Raw genomic sequence first — 12,439 nt, 5'->3', positions numbered from 1 at the left:
TCAAGATTAACATTCAACTAATATGTACAATATAAATATATATTACATAATACATCTGAACACAAATACAACAACAATCAACAAATGCATGTTGTGTACAGTGCAGTGCACAGAAAGGTGGTAATAGGGCATACGTGAACAGAAGTGATATTAAGTTAATAAAATAAGATATAATTGAATTAAATTCATGTCATATCATTTCATTATTATGTGAGAATAATGTTGTGAAAAAAATAATACTTCATTTTACTTAATTTGTAATACAACAATAATTGATCATACATCCTGCAATTGAATGTCTTTGAAGAACACACACACGCACACACACACACACACACACACACACACACACACACACACACACACACACACACACACACACACACACACACGCATCAAGTTGGAGCAGTATGTGTCCTGCCCTGTCGGCATGTACCAGGCCAACTGTAATAACATCCAACCGCCATCGCAAAAAAAAAAAAAAAACTTGGGAGTTTGTAATAAGGGCGAGGCTTATTTTGTTGGGTTTCCTGCCCGCGGTTCGGCTCTGATTCCCCGTCGCGAGCAGTCGGAGGAGCGCTACAATTGTCAGTTTCGTTAGTGTGCCGTTGTTTCATGTTTGTTTTCGGCTCCATGTTGAAGTTTTAATTTTTTTTTTTTCCGGTCGTGGCTGCATACACTGTTAGCTCATACTACACTCAACACAGACACGAGTGCACACGCAGACACACTCGCACACACAAACACGCGCGCGCGCGCGCAGCCCTCGCCTGATATGCACCGGAGCGGGTCATTTCAGGTTAAACCCCGGCGCTGTGTGTCCCGTCCAGTTTAACCGACGGAGATCATCACTGGTTCCAGTGGAAGGAGGAATGCACAGGCACTGGGACTGCAAATAATATTGGATAGGAGCTTCGTCTTGCATATGCGGTATGTTTTTAATTTTTGGGGTATTTTTTGACAACAGTCTAGCCAATGACAGCCTCTCCAAAAAAAAGAAGAAAAAACGGCTTGCCTGACAGTGTAACAGCTACATGGTCGTACATGCCGCTTCCTCAGCCAAAAAAAAAAAATGTCATGTTAATGTTCACGCTTTTTTAACATCACCGCCAATTGTCATTTGTGCCCAAATGGAGTGAATAATGTTTTTGCCGGACTGCATTCATTTTTTTTTGTTGCATTTCAACGCCGTCTTGCTGATCGTCACACGGTTCCCACCTGGGTGAACATGTCTCAGACATTTCCAGAAACACTTTAGTCTAAATGACAATTCGGAGTGATGTGTATCCAGCGAGCAGCAGTGAATTACTGCAACATTTCAACTTTAAACATTGGTCCACACGCTTCTTTACGCCCACGGCAGTGTGTTCTGTCTGGATGAGATGGCGGAATCAAAGAAGAAATTGATCGAAAAAGTTTACATTTGATTACATTTTCGGCATTTTATTCGCGCCGAATTGAACACCGACTCGTTGTGATTCACAAACAGCCCTTCAAGTTGTTTTATCGGGCTGTTGGTTTCGACAAAAAGCGAGAGCTCATTTAATGATCAAATATTTGGGTCGAGGTTCTGACTGTTTGTACAGGAGCACACGTATCCGGGCTAGCGTTTATGAAGACTTAAGGGAGTTGGTTGAGTTGTTTTCCCTAAAAAACCGACAGCAGGGCACCCTACCAGTGTATGTTGAATACTCGTCGTGCATGGTTTGCTTCACTTTTACTTATTTGGCCGGAAACGCATGTCAGAAATGTGTTTCAGCTCTCTGTTCCTGACGTAGCCTTGCCTTTCCCTTTCATTTTGGCAACGTAAACTTCGCCGAAGCACTTAACATCTGGCATGCAAAAATAGTCAATACTTTCACAGCGCATTAGTGACCTTAAAGGTTGGACTTCTGAACATTACGGGTCCGTGCAGCGGAGCGTTGCACAAAAACTGAAGTCTTGACTTGTTTGGCTAACGCTTCATTTAAGAAAATATATGGCAATAATCTCGGGGACCGGTCTGTTTTCAAGAGCGTGAAGTCGGCTAACGTCCGACTTGTTAACACAGGATTATGCATATCGTATATCATCTGTGCGGGAGGTGGCAGACTGAAAGGTGACATGTTATCGTATAAGCATAAATTGATGCCTTCAAAGGCTGTCAGAAACTACAATTGTACTCGTGCATAAACGGTCCATCAAGGTGAATGTTGGATAATGTTTTCTCTCTTTCTCTCACTGTGTGTCAAGATGTGAGATTTATGCTCGAATAGCAATGAAATTACGACATCAGGCAGTATAACACAACATTTGCATGAACAGAGGCACACTCCTCTGTGCCGAAACAAACAAATGACCGGTAACATCAACAGACGAAGCATTTCAGCCATTGTCTTCATCGGCTTCTGGTTTAATTTAGGGAAGAGTGAGATTATAACCTCAGACATCAATTATCAAGTTTGAATTGTGATATCAAAATTATGTTATTATTATTTTCCCATGATATATTTCGACACTAAAGCTCGTGTGGTTTGTGCACATTTTTTTTTAAATTCATCTGTACACATTAAACAAATATAAATACATAAAAAAACACTTGATTCATAGTGGACGTAGCCATGATCATTCAAACCAGCACTAAAATGCATTACATCATGAAAATAGGGAGTTTCCAAGGAGCTACTGAAGGCAGCATCAGTTCTCAGTTGAGGGTATTTAAGGTCGTCCAGCTGCCTAGTCGGCACTGTTCAGTGGGAGCCTGTGTATGGAAGTACATTGATACCAAAAACATTTGAGAGGACAAACATGATTTAAAAGCGCTATCAAGTCCAAAAATCAACCTTTAAGAGAGCTCACGTTCATGGTTTTGTAACTGTAGAATATAAATCTGGGAGAGGAAGGGCAGAACCCTGAGTGTTACTGGAGACGTGGGCATAGATTATCAATGGTGTAACTTCATTTGAGCCATTGATAGAGATTCCCACGCTGGAAATGATCAAAGCTGCGTGTGCTTTCTTTTGGCTGTCTGAATCCTCTTAGCGGGATCTCAAACAGAGCAGACCTGTTCAATTTAACTTATTTTATCACATCCAGATGGAGACAAAAAACAGTATGCGGGTAAAAAAAAATAATACTGTGAAACGAAATGACAAAAATATGATTCAATTTGTTGTAAATGATCTAGTTTGGAGTCATTATGGAAGAGTTAGTTATATATCATAGCTTCATGTTAACTTCTATTTCTAATGTGATCTTTTTTTTTGTGTTACTATTCATATTTTTACTAGAGTGGGAAAAAATAATGTCCATACAGGAATGCACAAGTATTGTTTCAATACAATTACTCCTTTTGATTAGTTTGTTGTAACTTGTTGGTCTGCAAGATGGATGCCCCACCCCTCTGACGACCGTTGTTAAAACAAGTCTCGACTTCCAATAGCGGAAAGTTATGGCATCTGAACATATAGCGTGAGGAAAGAGGCATGATTGAGACGTGTGTATTCAGACAGTTGTAATTTATGCTTTTACATGTAATTAATTCAGTTCAGTTCAAATTTCTGACTAGATTTAAGAGCAATTATTTATTTTTTTTACTCACAAAAAACTAGATTAGTAATCGTGTGTCAAAATGTATATTCATTAATTACACAAACAGCATTCTTGAAACTTGGCATTCGTTGAATTCAAAGCATTGCTTTTCATTCTGCATCATGTAGTTTGATTAAAACGTGCTACATACACTATGAACACGCACAGGTGTTTTCACTTATTTAGTGATAAGAAGCAGATTGTTGAGGGAGTACAACTTAATTTAACTCCTTATGCAACTGTTTCTATCAACTTGGTTGCCCCACATGATTGCCCAACTTCAACCTGAGCGGTCATCCATTCAGAAGGGGAAACATCTGTGACGTCGTATCGGACCTTTCAGTGTTCATGGACCTGTACCTGTATAGGGCAGTCTCTAATAGACTGAGCATAATGAGCTGTGTGCACATATTGTACACGCCTGACATAATTAATAGAGGAGCCTTGCAACTTTTTGCATTTATTTGAACTGCTGTTGTTGGCTTGTCAGATGGTCGCGGAGACAAAAATACTCAAATTGGTTCAGAAACGCTGCTCTACATTATTGTGATGGGTTCCTTGAGGATGTGGTCATCGTGGCGTCACCCGTTGGTTTGTGGACTCGCGTTATGAAGCCTCGAGTTTGGCTGTTGGAATATGACCGTCGTCATGTTTTTTTTTCTCCCCGCAACCAATGAACACCATATTGAAATAAAGAGGAGTGACGTTGAGGCGCTGTATAAGTCTCCGGTAGCTGCAGCCACCTGTCAATCACAGTCCGCCCTCCCTGAAGCATACTCCGCTTTATGGGCTATTTGACTATAAATGGGACCATCAGTTACAAAGAAGATCATGCTGTATTGAAGAAGACTTGAAACTCGTGATTGAGACCATAAACCCATGTTTACGATGTCTACTGTGGAAATAAATCAAGTGAGAAGGAGGGCTATTTTCTCATACACTTCCAGACAATCAGACTTCTTTTTGCAACAAGAGGAGAGGCACACTTGTGGTCAGTAGAGAGGATGCTTTTAGGCTTCTTTGTTCCCAGCAGAACCAGAGGTTGTAGACCAAACAATTAATCAAGAAAATGACTGGGGATAAAATCATCATGATAGTAAAAGTTATTTCTGAAATATGTGTATGAATGTATATATGTTTAAAGGACTTTCCCCCAGAGGCCACGTGTTACTATGTAAACATGAAAGTAATACAAATAAAAACCCATAATCATAACAGTTTATGCCGTCGGTGCCACACCAGAAACTACATAATATGCAACCACTATTATTATATTCAGTGCCAGCATCCACAGTGGGTCGTAACGATTTTAATGACTTCTTGGCACATAATTAAACGTGGCCAACCGTTCAAAGTCCTTTGAAGAGCTTTCTAACTGACTTTTACTGAGGCATCGTCCTTTTGATGTGCACTTAATGCCAAGATCACCAGGGACCACTTTTTGTACGAGCTTTTTAACCACAGACAACGCAGTGAAAGCACAGCAGGCGTGTCCCACCAGTGCAATAGTGTTGCAGGTGTATTTCCACTACATCTCATGTCACAATACAAGTGCGGAAGTTGCATGTGGCGTTAAGGAGCGCATAACCAGACATAGAAAAGGCTTATTCCACGAGCAGATGACGTGCAATGCGCAGGAGAGTTGTTACCTCACTGTCTTCACTTATTCAGATAACGCGGGCGCCGCTGCTGTTTTTTTCTTTGTAGGCGTTTGTATCTTATTATATACTATAATAAAGAAATAGAATGAGTAATAAACTAATAAACCGTGGTGTGATTTCAAAGCCAATACTGCGGCACTAATCCACTTGGTGCTTTAGTTTGTGAAGCCATCGGCTCTGTAAGTTGGCGTGTGTGTTCGCATGCAAGTACAGGCAGACTTGGTGGTGGTTGCAGAGGGCTCAGTGATTGTTCTGTTGGGAGAAGGTGGATCCACAGTGAATGTTGTCGCGTTTGAGTTCATCTTGTCTTGGTGTCTGTGTCGCACGTGTCAACATGAAGCATGTTTAATTCATAATCTCATCATTGTTATGGTACTAAATTGTTGTAATGTTTGAAATACTACGACTTGAATTGCGGCCTGACAAATCAAACGTGTCTTTTCAGTCTCGAGCCGAAAGGGAACGCATCCTGTTAAGACTGCAATGTCGACCCACATTGCAGATACACAATCGCATTATGATATGGAGCCTCGAACCGATGATACAATGATGCTGTTATACGATAACTAATTAAAGGAAATGTTAACTATTAGTCGCTCTGGGACGTCTGGGCACAATTTCACTCTGGTTGCCGCTTGAAATGCTTTAATTACTGTTAGAAGGGTTTGTGAGGTGACATGATTTAGGGATTATTAACATTCCTGGCTGATGTAGTTTTTACAAGAAAGTGTGTAAAATTACCACACAATTTCTCTTTTTTTTTGCTTACATTACTTCCATTTCTCTGAATAAATTATATCTCAATTTATCTTGCAGTTGCAATATTAAGTAATGTCCTAAAGTTAAGTTCTATCTTCCCGGCAGTGGATTTTGTACGAGGAACAAGTTGACTTACTTCTGCCTTTGCCCTGAAATAAAAAAGCTTTGAATGGCTATAATCAACTTCTCGTACATTTTGCACGCGTTAGGTTAGTTTGAGCTTTTGTTAGCCAAGTGAAATCACATCGGAGGTGAGGGGCCCAGTCACAGGGGCAGGAAACGGGATCCCAAAGCTCACACCGAGGCCCAGCAGCTTGAGTTTAAAGGCAGTTCACTCAGTCATGGAGGCAGAGTTACAGTTAGCGACGGGTCGATTGAAACCGGCAGATGAACATCCAGGCAGACGGGTTGGTCAACAGGTATCAATGACACACAGGAGTATTTAACCAAGATGCAAGACTTTAAATGTGCTGAGACGCACTTGCATTTTGGCTGTAGATTGGTTGCTGTGAAAGCAAACTCACACAGCGTTGAACCGTCGCAGGTATTGGATTTTTGCATAATTGTAAAAGATAAACTACTTATTTTAGCCATCTGCTGATTGGGAAATCTGTTCAGGAAGCAACCTTTATAATTGATCTGTATAAGGCCGTGTAAATATCGTTTGGTAACTCGTCAGCATCGGTATTTTCCCTGATTTTAAAAGGTAATGAAAAGACTCCACAGTGATGGACCCGAATAATTAGGACGTCTCCTTTTTCCTCCCGTCTCTACCTGGAAGTCGTTCCACATAACAGAGAGTCGATTTGCAGTCTAACAATAGGCCGAATGTGGTTGCTAATAATGCTTTGTGAGCTCTTTGTGACACCACAGAACCACTGAAGCATTAAAATGTTGCATAAACGTCTGTCAATGGATGACTGTCGTCAAAACTGTCCAATCAACGAGCTGCGCGTCTGCATGACATCATATTTGCTTCTCTTGGTTCGTTTGTATAATAAATAGTCTCTGTACCGGCGCAGAGACGGGTCCAATATTTCGGGTTGATTCTTCGCTACGAACAAATTTAGTGTAGTTCATTTCTTTTTAATAATCAGTAATCCCAGCAGCCTCGAGGCCTTGCTGCAAACCCGTTGGTATGTTTTAAAATATGATGCAATAATCTGAAGTGATTGTAGTCGCTCGATAAACATCGAGTTATCTTTGTTATACCTGATAGTTCATATAGTTCAGACACAGTCATTCATCTGTCAGGATGAATTTAACTTTATAGACTTTTTTTATTTGAAATGTGTCCGTCTGCTGTTTTTAGAGTATCTATATGAAAGACTCTGAGCTGAGCGTTGCTCCTCGAAGACGTCCGACAAACACATCTTTATAACGACCGAAGCCTCAACCCTGTGAACTCAATCACCCGGTGACTCGTTACGAATCTACTTAACACAGGCAGTTCAGTTGCGTTTATGATTTTTGTCACGTTGGCGCCAGTGAGATGCTGCTTCTTCCCCGTCGTGCAACGTCCGCTACGACAACGACACGGTTAACGAACAATCTGTGTCCGAATAGCTGTGATTACAAGCTCCTTTAAGGAATGTTCTGGGATGCGTTTGGTATCTTTCAGCATTGCCGCCACTCTTTCCAGGAATCGCTTTCAACCAACGCAACCTGTTGCACCGGTTGTTTGTCATTAAAAACATGACCTGTCTATGACAGCAGTGTTACCTGAGCACGGACTTACCCATGACTAAATGTTTTTTTTTCTCTCCTTGTCATTCCAAACTGCGTACATTTATTAAAGTTACAACATTTTTGGTTGTTTCTCATGAGAGATTTTTGGATTTCGTAGTTTTGAGCTTTCTGCTTTGCAATTTCACAAACTTTAATTCAACAATCAGGACACTTGAATCAGAATATGGCAGCAGTTGTTTTCTTATGTTACCACTTTTCTCTCGTCTAACTGGCGCTGTTGCTTAAGACAATTGTCATAGTTTGATGTGTAAAGATGGCTTCAGGTCAGAGGTTTTATTTAAAGCTTGAGACTGTCAGACAAAGTTTGTAAAAAACTGATCGTGCTATTCGATCCCGTCACAACTTAATAGCATAACTGCAGAGTACATCAAATACATAAGAAAGCTAGTTTCAAAGGCATTTACTAGGCGATGATGCCATGTGATCTTCTTTTGATGACCACATAGATCACGTATTCAGACAGCGCTCAATATCATCCCGAAAAAGCCATCGCGTCCCTCAACTCGCGTCCCGAGGCCGAACCACCAAGCCGTGCTTTGTCCCTTCCCCGAGCTAACGTCCAACGCCTTGACAGGAGCTTTCTCCACTCTGCTGTAACGACATCGAACAGCACCCCCCTCTGTCGTTGTCGGAGACATCACATCAAGTAGTGTTCATGCCTTAAGAAGAGATTGAATAAACACCTCAGTATGAGAGCCCAATCTTAAAGCTCAAGGACTTCAGAGATGCAAACACAAGCTTTTATATACATTTCTGAGTAGCTGCAGATTAGGGATATGCTCTCTGAATGGCATTCGTCAGACACACAATACCCCCAAATTAGTGCTTTTTAAAAATGGGTCAAGTAGAAATGCTTTTCAGGCCAGTAGATTGACGTGTAGGCCTCAATGGATCCTGAAGGGTCTACTTTGTTTTTTACTTACAAAGATATGTTGTGTACCATTTGAGAGCTACGTATACATTATCGTAAAAAAAATGTGAAATTGCCGGCCACAAAAGCTTGATTGTACATGGAGAACAAAACGCTGTGCAGCAGTTCAACCAACCAACAAGTGAAAGGGCAGATGAGACAAAGATGCCTTTGAGCAACAGTTGAATAAGAATATAAGAATGCATCGGTCATTGTTAAAAGAAACTGGAAGCTGGGCATCCAAATGTGTGCAGTTTGAAATGGGAACTGCTTCCTGTGTCAGTAACAAGTGAGCAACGACACTGGAATCAACAAGTGCGCTGGACTGGGAGGTTAATCCAGGGTCAGCGCTGTTGGAATCAAATCATGGGTTATCTGCTGGACATACTGTGGACTGACGAACCAGAGTTTAAACCTTTTCAATCACACCACTGATTAGTCTGGAGAGGGCCCAAAGCAAAATGACTGTGTCAAAATATTTAAAGCAAATGCGCTTGCTGTTTGTGGACCGGAAAAGAGATTCAAAATCCAGGATCCTGCAGTCTTCTGCCCCCCATCTTGCAAACATGTGGGCACGTTGACGAAATGGCAGTTTGATTCGTCTCTTTATTACGAATACAATAATATATTTGGTTTCTGAATCATACTGTTGGTGCCAAAATAACCACCATTTAGGAAGGAAGGAAAGCATTACTGGGATTTTAAGCAGATTGCAAACTTTTCAGCGGTGGTTTATGTCAACAACAAAGCATTACTCCTTCAGAGTGGAAAACGTGATAGTGACAAGGAGGCAGGACTCTTGACCAACTGTGGCGGTGGTGTAATGTTTGGCAGGCTGCGCATACTGTACACTGCAGCTGTCAGAAACAACTTCCCCTCGGCTCTGGTGCATTGCTGCAGATTTCGCAATACCCTTCATCCATTCAAAGTTTTTAAACTGCAGCGCAACAGATTCTGTCAAAAAACGGTGTCGATCATCTCGTCTTCTGAACCCAGGATGTGACATTTACACGATCGAACGCACAACGCAAGAACATACTAATGTCAATGTAAACTCATTCATGTGGTCATTCTGTGCTACATCGGGCTTTGAAATACAGTGAATGCATCTTTCATTTCTTTCAAATCAAGCTGGAGACTCTTTAATTTTGCTCTGACCTTCATATCAGAGCGGATGCGCGTGTCAAAGTCAGCGCGTGAAAGAGAGACAGAGAGACAGTGCAGCAATTAACATTCCAGCTATATTGACTGGAGGTCTTTCAGAAGAGCCATTGAATGGAAAACATTCTGTCGGCTGGTATTTTGAGAGAAAGCAGAAAGCTGTTGAAGTGATATCTGCAATAACACTGGAATATCTACCAATATTTAGTGTCTTTGGTTCTGGGGAGAATGTTTCAAGGCCATAAGTCAACAACAAGGACTTTTACCCGAAAGCTTGCCAGCTGTGACTCTGGAACAGTCTGTATGAGTCCTGCCGCCGTGTCCTTGAGCTGTGGCCTCTCTGCCGTGATAAGGGCTTCAGTTAAATGCCCAAAATGACAGTGTCCTGAATCTTTTAAAAAAAAATATTTTTTTACAACCCTCCTTCTTTCACATTGTCGTTCACTTACATTAAAACTGAATACGCAATATTTTTAGGGCATCAATAAATAAAAAGTGAGATTGCGGTTTTGGAACTTTTGGCTTTCAGAGGCTCCACACTTTAAGTCTTCTTGACTCTTCAAGTGTTGTAAATTTAGATTTGAGCAGATTCATCCTTTCAGATCCTCTAAATTGTTGGCAGACTTCAAGGGGGATTATTGGTTCGCTGTGATCTCTTTCTCAAGTTTTATCGTCGGCTCGGCCATTCAAGGACTCTCCAACTTGAAGCCACTCCATCTTTGCCCTGGCTCGCCGCCTCGGCCACTCGTGCTCTTTCTGTCTGCGGCCGCGTGCGTTCTGCTGCCATGTTTCTTTGAGGATCTCTCTGTATCAGGCTCACTTCCTCTCCTCGGTCCTGTCCAGACTCCCAGTCACTGCTAGAGACGCATCCATTCCCAAAACATGAGGCTGCCACGCTGCTAGAAAAGTGTTATCCAGATGCTTGTTGGTGTTTCTCAGGTGTAGTAGTTGGCATTGGCAATAAAGGGTATTGTGTAATCAAAGCAACACACATGCTGAGTCATTTAAAGGACCTCACCAGTGGTTGGACAATATTATCAATTGCAGTTAGCAGTTAAATCCATCTTTTAAAGTTTCTCTCATCGATAGGTTTCTATTAAAATGGGTCAAATGACAAAGTATGAAGTGAAAGATGGCGCTCTTATCGGCCATCTCACAAAACGTTCAAACAATTATTGAGCTGCGCAACATCACCACAACGTCAAGTTGAGGTTAGCATTGTTGTTCTACACACCAAATACATTAAGCTAATGTCAGCTAAGTGCTAGCCACAGAAAGTAGTAGCTGACCTTGAGTATCGTTTGAATGCATCAATTGGCTGTGTGTAATGTGACAGGTGCCGCTTACAGTGACAAACCCTCAGGGACTCATCCCTCAACACTGCGGTTCCTCTCGGCTCTGCAGAACGTGTTAGCCTATTTTAGCTCGCTGTTTTGGTTTTTCAGATCACAACATTTAGTGGTCTTCCCGATTCCATCGACCAAGTTTCCAGCGGCAGAGAACGCTCTGATGAGCCCGCTCACTGTGCGCTGACAGCAGACAGACGCATTTAGCATCTGGTGACCATCGTGGAGCCTTCAGCAGCTAAACGGACAGATATTTTTCTGAAGAGATGGGAGGCGAACACGGGTGATTTTAGTTCTGGTATGAGGTGTAATGGATTGCGCTTATACTGGCTTAACTCGGTGTTTGACCAAGAGGTCTAATGGGTTAAATGAGTAAGTTGTGTTCGAACCGTGATAAAAAAGTCGACAATCTGACATTCCTCTTGTTGAAAGCATTTACTGCATCAAACACCACTTGGTCCTTGTAGAGAGCCAAGCTTCTGACAGTATCTATATACAACCTACAGAACTATAAAACCATCAAGATGTCACTTCTTGCATGAGTTATTAGTTCTTGCAATCTTTGCAACCTGGCTGCAAGACATAAAAAAAAAAAAAACCGTCCCGGCTACTCCCCGTACTAAAATATAGAAGGATCACATGTGGTGGTTTCCCTTCTAATCTGCAACATAACTTGTCTTCAGGTCCCTTGAACAGTCATGCTTTGGCAGCAACATGATTACATTGAAAAGGAAAAGTGTGAGAACGTAGACTCAAGTCTGTTTCAGAGGGTTTTGGCGATGCTGCTTGATGTCATTCCGATGTTAATCCACTTAAACCTCCTCCTTAAAAAAAGAAAAGAAAAAACAAGACTCCAGGCACAAAAACTGATTGGCTTAATCGTAAAAGAATTGCAAGGCCAGAGAAACATCATCCCACAAGCTCAATTTAATTGCTGCATGCCTGAATTGCTCAACAAAAGGTATTTTCAAAAGCACTTTCATTTACAACCATTGCAGTTGTTCTCCAGATGTTGAAAGCGGCTCCACAGTGGAGACAAACGGCTATGAAAGGGCTTTTAAATATTTAGGTGACCGAAAAATACCAAGCAGGGACGAGGAAATGGGCTGTCAAGATAAGTTTACTGACCCTCAAACAGAACTATTAATAAACCGTTTTGGTAATTGTTAGAAGAAGAAAAAAAACCTGGTTTGACCTGTCAATAAAGAATATATATACATATATATATAATATGTGGATGTATCAATGGACGTCCTCGCTTGCACAAATAATTCCTTGGGCAC

The 12,439-nt window shown here is 41.4% G+C and overlaps 1 protein-coding gene across 3 annotated transcripts in view; it reads left to right on the top strand.

Annotated features, from left to right (window-relative positions):
• The first annotated feature begins 576 nt into the window (after window positions 1-576).
• Window positions 577-12,439, top strand: part of thrb (thyroid hormone receptor beta) — a 94,046-nt gene continuing 82,183 nt past the window's right edge. For all 3 annotated transcript variants that reach the window (XM_068575233.1, XM_068575232.1, XM_068575231.1), the window contains exon 1: window positions 577-930. The gene's annotated coding sequence lies outside the window, so the exon portion shown is untranslated. The remainder of the gene's footprint in view (window positions 931-12,439) is intronic.

The sequence above is a fragment of the Clinocottus analis genome, unplaced genomic scaffold (genome assembly GCF_023055335.1).
Source record: "Clinocottus analis isolate CAN_PGR_092001 unplaced genomic scaffold, fCliAna1.0.p SCAF_14, whole genome shotgun sequence".
NCBI lineage: Eukaryota > Metazoa > Chordata > Actinopteri > Perciformes > Cottidae > Clinocottus > Clinocottus analis.
This window is presented reverse-complemented; position numbering and strand designations above follow the sequence as displayed.